The following is a 12,743-nucleotide window of genomic DNA, read 5'->3' as shown; positions in this document are numbered from 1 at the left end:
TCACCATCCCAGTTTTCTATCTTACCTCCTAAAAGAGAACGTAGAGATAAAAATGTTGTCAAATTACAGTATTGTACATAAAAACATCAAACGCAAACATATTAGACATATCTTAGCAGAAGTTTAATTGTTACAAATTTAGCATCCAAAACACATTAAGCTCCTTGCATTGCCTTCTGCTACAAATCTACTGACATGCAGTTTAAGCTCACACACATTTGATTCTTACAGCAGTTAAACAAATTGCTCATAAGGAAAACGTTAGAAAAACATTTAATGTTAATTTTTTAGCCTTTGCATTCTGATCAGCAGGGTGAAAAGAAATGATATATGATTGACAGTTATCTGAAGACCAGAGTTTGAAACCAGAGTACAACAAGAGAGTGGGGGAAATCACTAATAGTTTTACATAATATGTGCACAGCTTTTTGTTATTTATAACAAAATCACCCTACAATAGACTGGTGCATGAACTAGAAACATGTAAGTCAAGATCAAAGTCTAAACTGTCCTTAAGTTGAGTACTTCAAACCATTTTTATAGTACTTTTAAAAATAGAAATAGCATTAAAATATAAACAAAACTCTGTGCTGTCATGTGATCCATACCTAAAGAAGTCAACATACGAAATCTTTTTATGCTACAATATTGAAACATTACTGCCTTTGTAATGACAACACAATATCTGATTCATCCTCTTCATGAAATGAAGGTGACCCCTTACCTTGATTCAGATGGTGAAATTTTAAACTTCCAGGTGCATATGATACACATAGCACAGGAAGTTAAGCATGATAAAACACCAAAACCACACTGACCCCATTTTTCAAGTCTGGGTAGCATTTATAGGATCCCAGCTTGAAATGCACAGCATAATTTGAAAGTAACTTGATGTTCATCAAGTTTTAGGAGGCAGAACTAATTACGTATCTACCAAGACATCAAAAAAATAATATAATATGTGTCTATATACACATGTAAAGGCATTTCCAGTAATAAATATACCATAAATAAAAGCAGCAGATTAATTCAGATGGTGCCAACCTTTTCAGCACAGATCCTACTAATAAGACTTAAATGCCTATGTGAATTAAAAAAATAACCATTATTTCAAGGGACAGAAATAAACACAACTGCAACACTTTTTTTTAATCTTTTATTTAAATCTTTCCAGTGTTCTCTGAAAGGCATTTACTAGGCATTTTGGGCTGAACCTAAAACTAGAATACTAAAAAGCTGGATACTAAGGCCTTTTCAGTGGTGCTGTAAAAGCACTCATTTCCTAAAACTATTTTTAATGAAGGACTTCTATCATTGCCTCCAAAGGGAGAACACAGACCAACAAGAGCTTCTGAAAATACCATAGTCTATAGTAATTTCATCTGAAAGCTTCATTTTGCTAAACTAATCTCTGTCCTCTTAAACATAAGTCTAAGTTCCTTGTTTAGGATGTGTCTTTGGAAAGAATATTATATACACCCAGGTTTGAGGTAAGTCACAGAAGAACAACTACCTTGAAGTCATGACTTTGCTTTTAAGAGTCTTATTCAGACTAGATTCTTACAAGCCTAAACTCAGTTCTTAATTTCAGCACTTGCAGCAGGAGATACTAATTTAGGATTATGAGAAAGAAGAAATTAGGTTTCAGAATTTTGCAAATCTAAGTGTAGAAATTTTAGTCATATACTGTACCCACCGAAAGGGAGTAGGGGTCTCAGAGTATAGTTTCAAACTTATCCCTAAAAAAGTTTGTTAACAAAACTATTTGCTTTTGGGCACCAAAGAGCTAAAAATCCTTTTAGCTCTTTAGAAAGCTCCTCAGTAAAAACTATCCACATGTCAACACTAGAGAAAACAAATTCAATAACAAAAGGAGTGGCTTCTTTTAGGAAGACTTAATATACCTATATAATCAGAATCTTTTAAAAATTTCAGGTATTGAATGTGAAATTTAACAGTATTATCTGCAATTGGTTCAGAAAAAAACCCACACTTTTAATGAACATAGAGAAGCTGCTCCTAAACATACTGGAACATAAAATCCATAGAAGTATAACTAAAATTTATACAATACTGAAGATGACAGTAGAGTTATAGATTTCCAAGAGGACTAACACACAAGAAAGCTTGCAATATAATCATTATTTTAAACCATGTTTGAACTCAAGCCACCTTTAAACTACCATCTCAGCTGATAATTTGAAAACCAAGTACATGCACTGAGTCACTGAGGACACCTTCCAGAAAGAATCTGCAATCCTAATATACAGGTGTATATAAACCAAAACACAAAAGATATCCCACTAACATTCCAACACAATTTGCCCCTGTTAAAATAATTTGGTACAAAACCAATGGACAGGAATTGGAGTGCAGAATTGTCAGCAAATATACAGACATAGCAGAAGGAACAGATAGCTCAGAGTGTAAATAGCTGTTTCATAGATGGTTTGGGGTACTGACTTCAGAATCAGAAAATCAACTTTCCTCTTTTACAATAGTCAGCCAAACTGAGCACCACAGCATCTTCTTTTATGAAGTGTTATGCTTGCCTCCAAACTATCTACTGCCTGACCCCTATCCTCAGTATCGCATTATTCCATTGCTGGTGGAGGACAGCTGAAGAGAATCCCATTTCCATAATGGAAATCCACAAAACTAACTATTTGAAAACGTGGGCCAAACTTCTAATGCTTCATCTAAAGTGCTTATGAACAGTCAAGACTTGACCATTTGGGTTTTCCAAGAATAAAATGCAACACACAGAATAAAACCACAGAAGGGGATCAATTTGTTTTCAAACCTAAATTGGGATTGGAATTCCTAAGTGTACGTATGAAGATTTAAAACATGTGGGATGCCCTGGCACACTGTGTATAGGTTAGAAATTTGACTAGAATGCAAATATAATGACTTTTTTTAAACGCAAAACACCTTGGATATTCAAGCATATGAATTCCTCAAGGACCTGGCTCATTTTTCCCCATACATGCTTCCCCTTTGCTCTCCTAAACACTGTGTTGTAGCTTTTCCCCTGAGGACTGATTTCTCCACAGCATTTTTGAAGTCTGGTCTTAAATTGGGTTTTTTTGGTCCCTCATCAGGAACACTACTGTTTAGGTCTCTGTCATCACACAATTTAACTACAGTACCTGGGCCCGCCATTTCAGGTAACGCTTTCTGATCTATGCAAAATGCACCCCATGAGACCAGTCTGGTTTTTTGCTTTGAAGCCATCGTACTCACCCCTGCCCCAGAACAGTGGGCACATACTACTGGCTCCTTGTCTTCTCACTGCAGCAATTACAACTTTCTCCTCTTCCTTTTCAAGAACTTCAAAATCCTCCTCCCGTCTCCTCTTCCAACTCCCAAAACTTTCATCACAATTTTGGACAGTATCTAGTCAGATTTTCCCACATACATTTCACCCATTCACAAGAAGGAGTAGCCTTTTATCATAAGAACGCTTCCCAAGTGTATCTACAAAGCCACCATTTGCTTTTTCCTCAAATTCCTTTTAAATTTTCATTTCTGCTATAGGAAGTCATGAAACCACATGGTCAGGTATCATGGTCAGGTAGTGGTCAAAGCCACCTGTTAATAAACCTGCTCTTCAGTTTACCTTTGCAATCAAGTGCGTTCCATCTTTTATGCTCATCACCTATTGCAAAGAGAACTTGACCTCAATCCTTTCTTTGCATGGTGATGACTTAATATTGATAGAAACAATTACTTAAACACAAGAGTTTCCTTTCAAATAGCAACTCAGATGACAGTCTTTTTATCCATTCCTCAGGAAATAATTCATCTGCCCTTCCTCTCCTGATGGCTAATGATACAGAGAGCGAATGCCAGAAGTGAAAGTGGAATGCATCTACATACAAATAGTGTAACATCTATTTGCTGTTGTACTTTTTGTAGCTCTTAGTCATATTGACATGCTGATTTTCATTTGTGGTTTTTAGCTAAGCAGTGACTGATTTTAGAGAATTATGTTTAAGATAATTACACCAATAAATATTACAAGAAGAAAACAAATTCACACCTGGATTAATTTAGCATAACATCTCTGCAATTATTTTTGCCTTGCTCATAAGAAAACTATTGCCTCAAGCTGGAAGGCATCCTCCTAATTCTTCGCTATAGTATGTTAACCAGAACAGGTGCAGACTTCCAAAAATTTTTGTAGAGTTTGCAGTCCTGACAAAGTGTGTCCTGAATCTGGCCTTTGCTCAAGACCATAAATCAGTCATCTGTGAATCAAATGCCACTGGCAAAGCATGTGAACGTGAAAATCTACAGCTATGCAAATAAGGAATTAAAGACCTCTCTTGTACTTGTTTAAAAGTAGAATGATAATCTGCAAAGCTCAAATTACATGATCTGTATCTGTAAAGTGACCCTTATAGAAGAGGTCTGTTAAAAGACTTGAATTTGCCTGATTATCTGCACGTATGTCAAAACAAAGTCTTTGGTTTCGTCTTTATTCCACTGTCAAAACTGTCAGCATCTCACTTAGGTCTCATACAGCAGCACTCGATTTGATTAGCCTCTTTTATATTTTACTTATTCAAAGTAAACCATTTGATTGCATCAGTCACACTGAAATTATTATTTCTTCAAGATTCCTAAAAAAATACAGATTTTGTCAGAAGAAAACCAGTGCAATTACTATGAATTTGATTATCTGGGAGAATGTCACTGCTTAGAGTTCCCTGTTCACTAGAAATTCACTAGAAATTAAATTAAATAAAAAATGTGCTGGCAACTGCTGGCTTCTGTCAGAACTTGGTTATTAAAATGTGCAAAATGCATAACTGGCTAGAAGAAGCAGTGTGATGTACATGATCGGTATATGACTTTGATACATACTGTTCTGCACCGGCACCCCTTTGGGTTGCTACTGCTTGCTTGTTTAAAACCTTTACTATTAGTAGGAAAAAAATACAGGGTTGATGCCTAAATCAAGACAATAGCTGCTTAAGATTAAAAAGTGTAAAGCACAAAACACACAGAAGTCAGTAGTGTGACCTCTATGTTCAGAAGCTAATTATTTATTATATACTTTATCTAGGCCAATCACTGCAGTTTCAGATTGCCTTGAAAGTTAGTGTCTTTTTGATATTCAAAACTTCCACAGATGTCTCATGATGTTTAAAAACAGCAGCTGAAATACCAAGCCAAAAGTGGGGCCATCTAATCCATTAACCCACCACTTAAGATGGCCCATGCTGGCTGTTTCATTGGAGGGAGCAAAACTTCTGTGGTAGAGATTTACTAAATAACCTTCCTAAAATACTTTGTAATTCTCACCTATCAATAATCACCTCATACCAATTACTTATTTGTCCTTATTTATCATAGTTCAAGGAACTACAAAAGCTCTCATTGTTTGTGTAACAGAATAGAGAATCTGAGGTTCTCAAATGAACATGAAATTCAGTGAGAAATAGCCATTTAGTACCTCACAAATGTCATTTTGCACCTGCTTGAAAACTTGGTGCCAATATTATCTTGATTTCAGATTATGTGTATGCTTACAAAAACGGAATTATTTTTGGCTTCATAATTGTGTCTAATTTTTCAATATTAAGAGAAAATGAACAAAGACAAACAACATTCAAGCATTCAATTTAACTGCCTACCCCACACTTTGTTCTATTGCCCTGAATCACTACTTTTCCCTTGTGGTCACTTCAAATAGTCAAAATACTGTTCGTATAACCAGAGACCACTGTAGTAACATGTGATTTCTACTGCATGCATTTTTCAGACATTGGAATTCATCCAGATAACTGAATCATGGACAGCTGCCCTCCTCTCATTTACTAAAACTAAACTTTGGCAAAGTGTTAGCTCTTGGGAAGTCAGTCCTACTGGATATCCTTGTTCTAGTCAGATTCAGAACAGTTTATGAGATCAGGTGTAAACAACCATGAGATGTTTTATTTATATTTGCATTTTATTCCAAAAGACCAAAAGCAGTCTTAATCCTAACTGTTATGAACTGAAATTTGTACTTTTACAGTTTTTGTGGTCTAGGCTACTCTGCTTTTGCACTTAATTTCATTAATCATAGTGAAAATGCAAGTCTGACCACTCTGCTTTCATAACTGAGTCTGACTTTTCTATATATAATAAACTCAAGCATTAATATCTCTTCTACAATTTACATTTCAGAAATCCCTATTTCTATTCTTTTATTGGCATTCCTTAGTACTAAATCTAGAGACCGTTCACTATTTCATCTAGAACACCCATCAGATCTCCGAATTAGCTAATTTGTCTTGCAAATTCTTACATCAGGAACAAATATTTATAACTTTTTGACATAGGAAAACTTGTTACATCTTCTGCACCTTCATCACTACTGACATGATCTTTAAGTAATATCTATGCCTTTTTGTAAAGTGGCACACTGTGCTTTTTGTGGATTCACACACTCGTGTCTATCCCACTGAGAAATACGTGGCTTTATTAAACATGGTAACATTCAAGGTCCACTGTGGTGATGAAGCTTTACATTCAGGCTCCAGTTAAGGAGTCCCCAGACAATATGGCAACGTGCCAAAAAGAACACTACGGCTGTCCTGCTCTTGACACAGTCCCTACTCCTTCTCATCACGGGCTACACCATCCGACCCTAAGCCTCTTAGGAAGCATTACAACTACCTTTCAGTCTTGCTGCAGTTGAGCTGGGACCTTACCTATTGATGTGTACTGGGTCTCGCTGAGCCGGAATTGGTTTTCCCCTGTAGCAGCCCTCATGGTGCTGTGTTTTATGTTGGGAGCTGGAAGGGTGTTGATATCACACACTGGTGTTGTGGCTACTGCTGAGTAGTGCTTACACAGCACCAAGGCTCTTTCCAGCATTTTTCCCCCCTAATGGGACGGGGTGGGCAAGATCTTGGGAGGGGACACAACCAGGACAGCTGACCTGAACTGACCAAAGGGATATTCCAGACCATATGACGTCTGCTCAAGTATAAAGCTGGGAAAAAGGAGGAAGGGGACGGGGGGGGTCACCCTTGGTCCTCTAAGGCAACCACTACGCATATTGGAGCCCTGTATTTTACTGTTTTTAAGCCTTGATGAATTCAATTTTCAGCTATGAGAACTACAGTTACTGTAGTTACATTTCCCTTGGATTTCCTCAAGTATCCTTACCTTTTCTTTTGGGTCCTGAAGAAGCAAAAGGGTAAAATCAGTATGCTCATGGACAAATTTAGCTAATCAGCAACTGCTGCTAAATTAGGGATAGCTTTAGTCACCAATCAAACAGTTCAGCTATATACTGCTTTAATACCTGTGTATAAAATGCAAGACAAGTGCCCTAAAAATAAGTAAAGCTTTCATTATTCTATGCCTCAGAGTTATTTAATAGTTACTTTCTGAAAAAGCTAAGGAAAAATTTACTGTATAGTTTGAGCATAGTAAAGATTGAGAGGATGAAGGGTTGCTTTTCCCCCATCATTTGAGTCTTGGGATCTTCAGAATCAACTCTTAAAAAAGTGTACTATGTTACTCAGGTTACTTGAGAACACAGAACGACATCTGTGCTATTCAAGCCCCTGGTGGTGGTTGGTGAGGTTTTTAAGGGTGGATGAATCAGAACACTATCTTTATTCAGTACAGAAAGATGAAAAAAATCAATCTATTTAGGGAAAGAAGTTAGAAATAACAGAAGAAAAGGCTCCATCTTTGGAATCTCCTGCTTTACATCAGCATTAGCTATGATGTATCACTGGTATGGAACAACACATCTGAACAGAAAAATACATTTCATGCTTCAAAAAAACTGAAAGCAGGAGTAGATCTAGAGTGTGGTCATCCAGCATGCCTTTACGCGAAGGTACATGCTGCTCTTTTAAGTATTTACTTCTCTCCCTTCTCCCTCCAACACATGAAGTTTTTCATTACCTCAGTGCCTTTGAAAGTCTTTTTGGTTTTGTTTTAGCCCTAGAATGTTAAGATGCTTCATAATTTCAGAAAGGTCAACCTTTGTTAAAACACTTTCATGAAAAGACACTACACTATTTGAAGAAAAATGAACAAAGAAGAATATCTATGGTACAGTCATCTCTCAAATAGGAAGCTATACACTACATCCAACAGTAAAGAAATAATAAAAACTGGCAATGAGTAACATGCTTAATGCAGTACTGAAATGATGACATGGGAAAGGATCAATATCATAGTAGGACACAATAAATACCAAAGCATACATTTGCAAAATTCTAGTTTACAAACAAGCAGGAATTGTCAACTTTTATTTCCATGTTTGTGCAGACAGCCTTGCTGGAGCAGAAATATTGTTCCAAGGTCACATATGCTGCAATTTGCCTGCTCCAGATGCAACCTCTTCATTGGTGTATTACATTCAATACCTGATCCTCCCGATACAGAAGTGACATTCAGCCGTTCCACAGTGTAACATTATACAACGTACCCTAATTCGATATCTGAGTGTGTTCCCTGGGCACATGCCATCTGTATTGTTACTCACAGGTTGGTCATATAGGTAAGTATACAGAGACTAGTCCATAGGCTGAGGGTAGATAACACATTCCCACACTAGCTCTCTCATAAGGTTATTGTGCTCCACAGACGGCATGGTTGTTTCATGCTTATCACTGTTTGCTCAAAGCTGATTATTTTAAACAAACAACATACCAAAACACTGTTACACCACTTGACTCTACCTTTGGTCATTCTGTTCCCTTATTTCTATTACTATTTGCACCTGCTACTATGATACTGCATTTCAGGATTCATTTACCTGCTTTTGCTTTGTTGGTACCCTGTTTGAGCACAACACATAGGCCGAGAGTCACCTTTGAAGGTCATCTGTCTAAAAAAAATGTTTGAAGCGACTGTAGTGTTAAAGCAGGACAGCTGATGTTATTTACATCACTGCTGACCAAGAGAGAGCCTGACTTTGCATAACCTAGACTTTCAAATCATATATAATAATCTCTTGGATAGAAACTGTGGCTCCACTGAAACCTGAAAAACTTCTAGACTTCAAATTAGAACTTGATGTCACACCTTCCAATCCAAAACCACCCAATTTGGCTTGTGTCATATTATTGTCGAGGTCTTCTTGTAAACCTTCTGTTCATAAGTACACTTCAGTTTATCATAAGCTGAAAAATGTCACTCTCCCTTCATGCCCATTTGATTTCTACATCAGAGACCCAATTCTACACCTTTATACCTTACATTATGTGGAATTAGTTCATACTGGATACACTCTTTACTTAGTTGTGGTTTCTTACCTCTAACTCATTTAAATTCTTCCTCCACACCAGATTCTATTGCAGCACCTCCATGGCCATTAATGACAGTCACTGATTTGATTTACAAATAGCTCTGAGGGGATCAGATGTTGCCAAAGAGACAATAAGGAAACAGAAGGAAGCTGGGAATTGATATGAGAAAAAGACAAAGGGAGAAAAGCAGAATAGAAAGTACAGAATATTGCTTTAAATAATAGAGACTAATAAGGTGCATCTATCAGCACCTAATGAGTGCACACAGGTTAGTGATTAGTCATAGCTAGTCTTCAGTTGTTTTCTTACACCGTAAATTCTTCATGGTGAGATTATGTCCACCTTGAACTACAAGATCCTTCACTTTTTGCATACTGACATATCCATATTTCTTATAACAAAAGCTATCTGTCTCTTTGTTAAAGGCTTACAAACACCTTAAAGGAAATACCAGCTCTGCTTGTTTATAATTTTCATCATAATTACACAGACTCAATCATAAATATTCATGTAGTACCACGCTGTAAATGCACATTCCACTTTATAGAACACACATGAAAGCAGTTCTCTAAGCAACTTATTATGTGACCCCTACATAGAGGTATAGAAAAAGAAGTTGGGCTGTGCATTCACCGAACAACAAAATCCTGGAATGATTCAAGTAAGATGGAGCTTTTCTAATGGAGAAGATGCATAGTAGCAATCCATCTATATACTGCTGTTTCCAAATGCAACGTCTCATTTGGGGGATAGCTGCTTAACATGCTTGTCCAAATACCTCTGCAGAATATATATATATACAGAAGTAACACATTGGAATTTGGCTCCTAATTACAGAGCACTGGTTACTAATTTAACTATAAAGATATCAGACCCCAAATTCTTGATTTCATGCCCACTCAACTGTCCAAACAAATGGCTCAGTGTGATTTATATCCACATAATTATTAAATAAGAGCTAAGACCAAAATATAATTTCATTTTCTATAGATGCAAGGTGAATCAGAATATTTGGTTCAGTTGTCAGAATACTTTAACGCATTTCAGTATTAGCTAAATCAGAAATTGTATTACTCAGTGAGAATACAGTTGGTAGTTCATAAAATGCTACTTTTAGTACAAACGTTATCTGTACTGAGGGACTGCGATTCTATTTACCTAGGTCTAACGACAGTTTTCATCTCTAAATCAGATGTGTCGTGATTAGTAACTATTCAGAACAGTTCATTCTGCACTGAAAATCTACAGCATTAACATATAGTCCAATTAGAAGACCTCTCCCATTTCAATTATTCCCTTACATTTGTCATGTTTTTATTTTCACTGCCTTCTCTAGCTTATCTCAGAATCACTGAGATTGTTCAATAAAAGTTTAACCGTCTTGTGCTATTAACGTGCTTGTGCTCCATGTGGAGTGCTCGTTTCCTTCCTTTTATTGAACGCCAAACGGAGGGACACAATGGGTGTGTTGTGCTCTGTCTAGCACGGTACGTGCGATATCTTTAAAAAGGAGGTGTGAGCTGGCTGTAATGCCACTACGCTTACCAGTACAAGTACGACAAACTAATCAACCACAGCACTGGGGCATGCAGTCTATTGAAAGCTGGTGAAAAAGCTGCTTTTTATTATGACCTACATACTGCACAGCAGCAGTTGGACAATTTAAATCTAGTTACATTGAGGCTGAACACAATGCACGAATTGCACTACTGATGAACTCCATGATGTAAGGCTTTTCAAATACGTTCACAAATTCTGCAACGATTTATTTCACCCATGCTATCGTGGTAGTGAAAAGCACACTGCAAAACAAAACCCCCTTTGCTCTTGGTAGAAAATGCAAGCATAACGTTTGATCAACTGTTGGAAACATCCTTCTGAATCAGCAACCATATGGAACATGGCACTGAAATGTTTAACGAAAACGCAAAAAGGTCAATTAATTCAGCAAGCGCTCTAAACAAGCCACGGACCGAAGTCAACCTTTAAACGCAGAGAGCCTTAAAGCAGCTTATTTCCTGCATGAAGTTTTGCTCAGTCTTGTTTCGCGAAATGGGAATAGTCCGTGCAAAGCCGTACCTCTCTCACACAAGCCGACCCTCACAGCAGCTTCCCTTTGTGGCGGAGTCCGGCGGCAGAAGCTCCTAAGCCCGGCCGCTAAACCGTCGCGGCAGCGCGTAAACCCGCCGAGGGGCCCGGCCGCGCCGCGCCCCGCCGAGCCGAGCCGAGCCGAGCCCAGCCCCGCCGAGCCTCGCCCCGCCGAGCCCAGCCGCACACCTGCCTTCTCAGCAGCGCCTGGTCCCCGCCGCCAGCCCCCCACGAGAGCGGCAACACCCCGCTCCTGGCTCACAGGCTTTCACTGGGAGCTGCTAGCGAGCTGCTGAGATAACACTGCAGGGAAACCTTGCCTTTACAAGACAAAACCCCGCTCCGCTGCCTGACAGCGGCAGATAGGCAGCATTATCACCCTGCATTCCACCTCCTCCGATCAGCGAGCAGGAACGGCAGTCACCGGCTTGTCAAAATGGCAGCTCGGAAGCACGCTAAGCCACTGCAGTTACTCACTAATATGCTCGTTTCTTCTGTTTCCCCCGGCGAGATTTTTTGTTTATTCCCCGGTAAAGCACAGCATAATATGTCACATTGTTTCCCATAAGCAAAATGGCTGGTCCTTTCAGCACTGCCGCAGAGCGCTCATTGGGCTCCCCCGGCTTTCCGGAGCCATGGCAACAGCCAACAGCCGGGCCGCCTGGCCGCCGCGGCGACTGGGCCGGCCCCGCCGCTCGCCCCTTCCCAGCGCCATCTGGGCTGGGCTCGGCTCCCCCCGGGCCGGGCTCCCCGCTGGGGCTGAGCGCAGCTGAACGGCCGGAGCACCCGCTGCAAGCGGCCCAGGCCCACAGGTTGCAAGTTGCCGTATGAACACGGACAGGAAAACGCTCTTTTGATGCCTTACGTGCAGAAATTATTTGACAGGGCGCACTCTAAGCACTCGGGGCAAATATCCTTTATTTAGGAAAACAGGGATAACCATTATGCAACGGTCAGCTAGTTTTCCAACACTGAAGCCCAAACCCCCAACTCATTTACAAAAAGCTAAGCCTAACGTTATCACAATTAATCCCAGTGTTTATAAACACATTCCTTGCTCTTAATGGGTTAAAGGTTGCTGTTTATTAGACTAGTTTCAAAGATTGTACATTGCAATCACCATGTAAACCAATTTTATCCTATTTAGAATAACACAGTTTTTCCTTTCAGGTGTAGGAAGAAAAGGCGACATTTGTGAACAATTTAAAACTGCTTATAAAAATTCCCACTCTTCAAGAGCTGTCATTATCTCACAGCTCAACTGCCTAAGGAGTCAGGAATAACAGCTAGAAAGCACATGCAGCACTCTTCAACCTGAAGTTCTTTGAAAATCATTTAGAAACATTAAATGCATCTAACTGAGCATGCTGCCTTTCATACATA

The 12,743-nt window shown here is 38.9% G+C and overlaps 1 protein-coding gene across 7 annotated transcripts in view; it reads right to left on the bottom strand.

Annotated features, from left to right (window-relative positions):
- The window catches only part of SORBS2 (sorbin and SH3 domain containing 2), a 172,324-nt gene extending 160,190 nt beyond the window's left edge, over positions 1-12,134 (bottom strand). For 5 of the 7 annotated variants that reach the window (XM_074822702.1, XM_074822707.1, XM_074822704.1 and 2 more), the window contains exon 1: positions 11,838-12,134. The gene's annotated coding sequence lies outside the window, so the exon portion shown is untranslated. The remainder of the gene's footprint in view (positions 1-11,837) is intronic. The other 2 variants (XM_074822711.1, XM_074822712.1) reach the window with 2 other exon arrangements.
- Between the last annotated feature and the right edge of the window lie 609 nt (positions 12,135-12,743).

Source organism: Strix aluco, chromosome 4, assembly GCF_031877795.1.
Source record: "Strix aluco isolate bStrAlu1 chromosome 4, bStrAlu1.hap1, whole genome shotgun sequence".
Taxonomy (NCBI): domain Eukaryota; kingdom Metazoa; phylum Chordata; class Aves; order Strigiformes; family Strigidae; genus Strix; species Strix aluco.
This window is presented reverse-complemented; position numbering and strand designations above follow the sequence as displayed.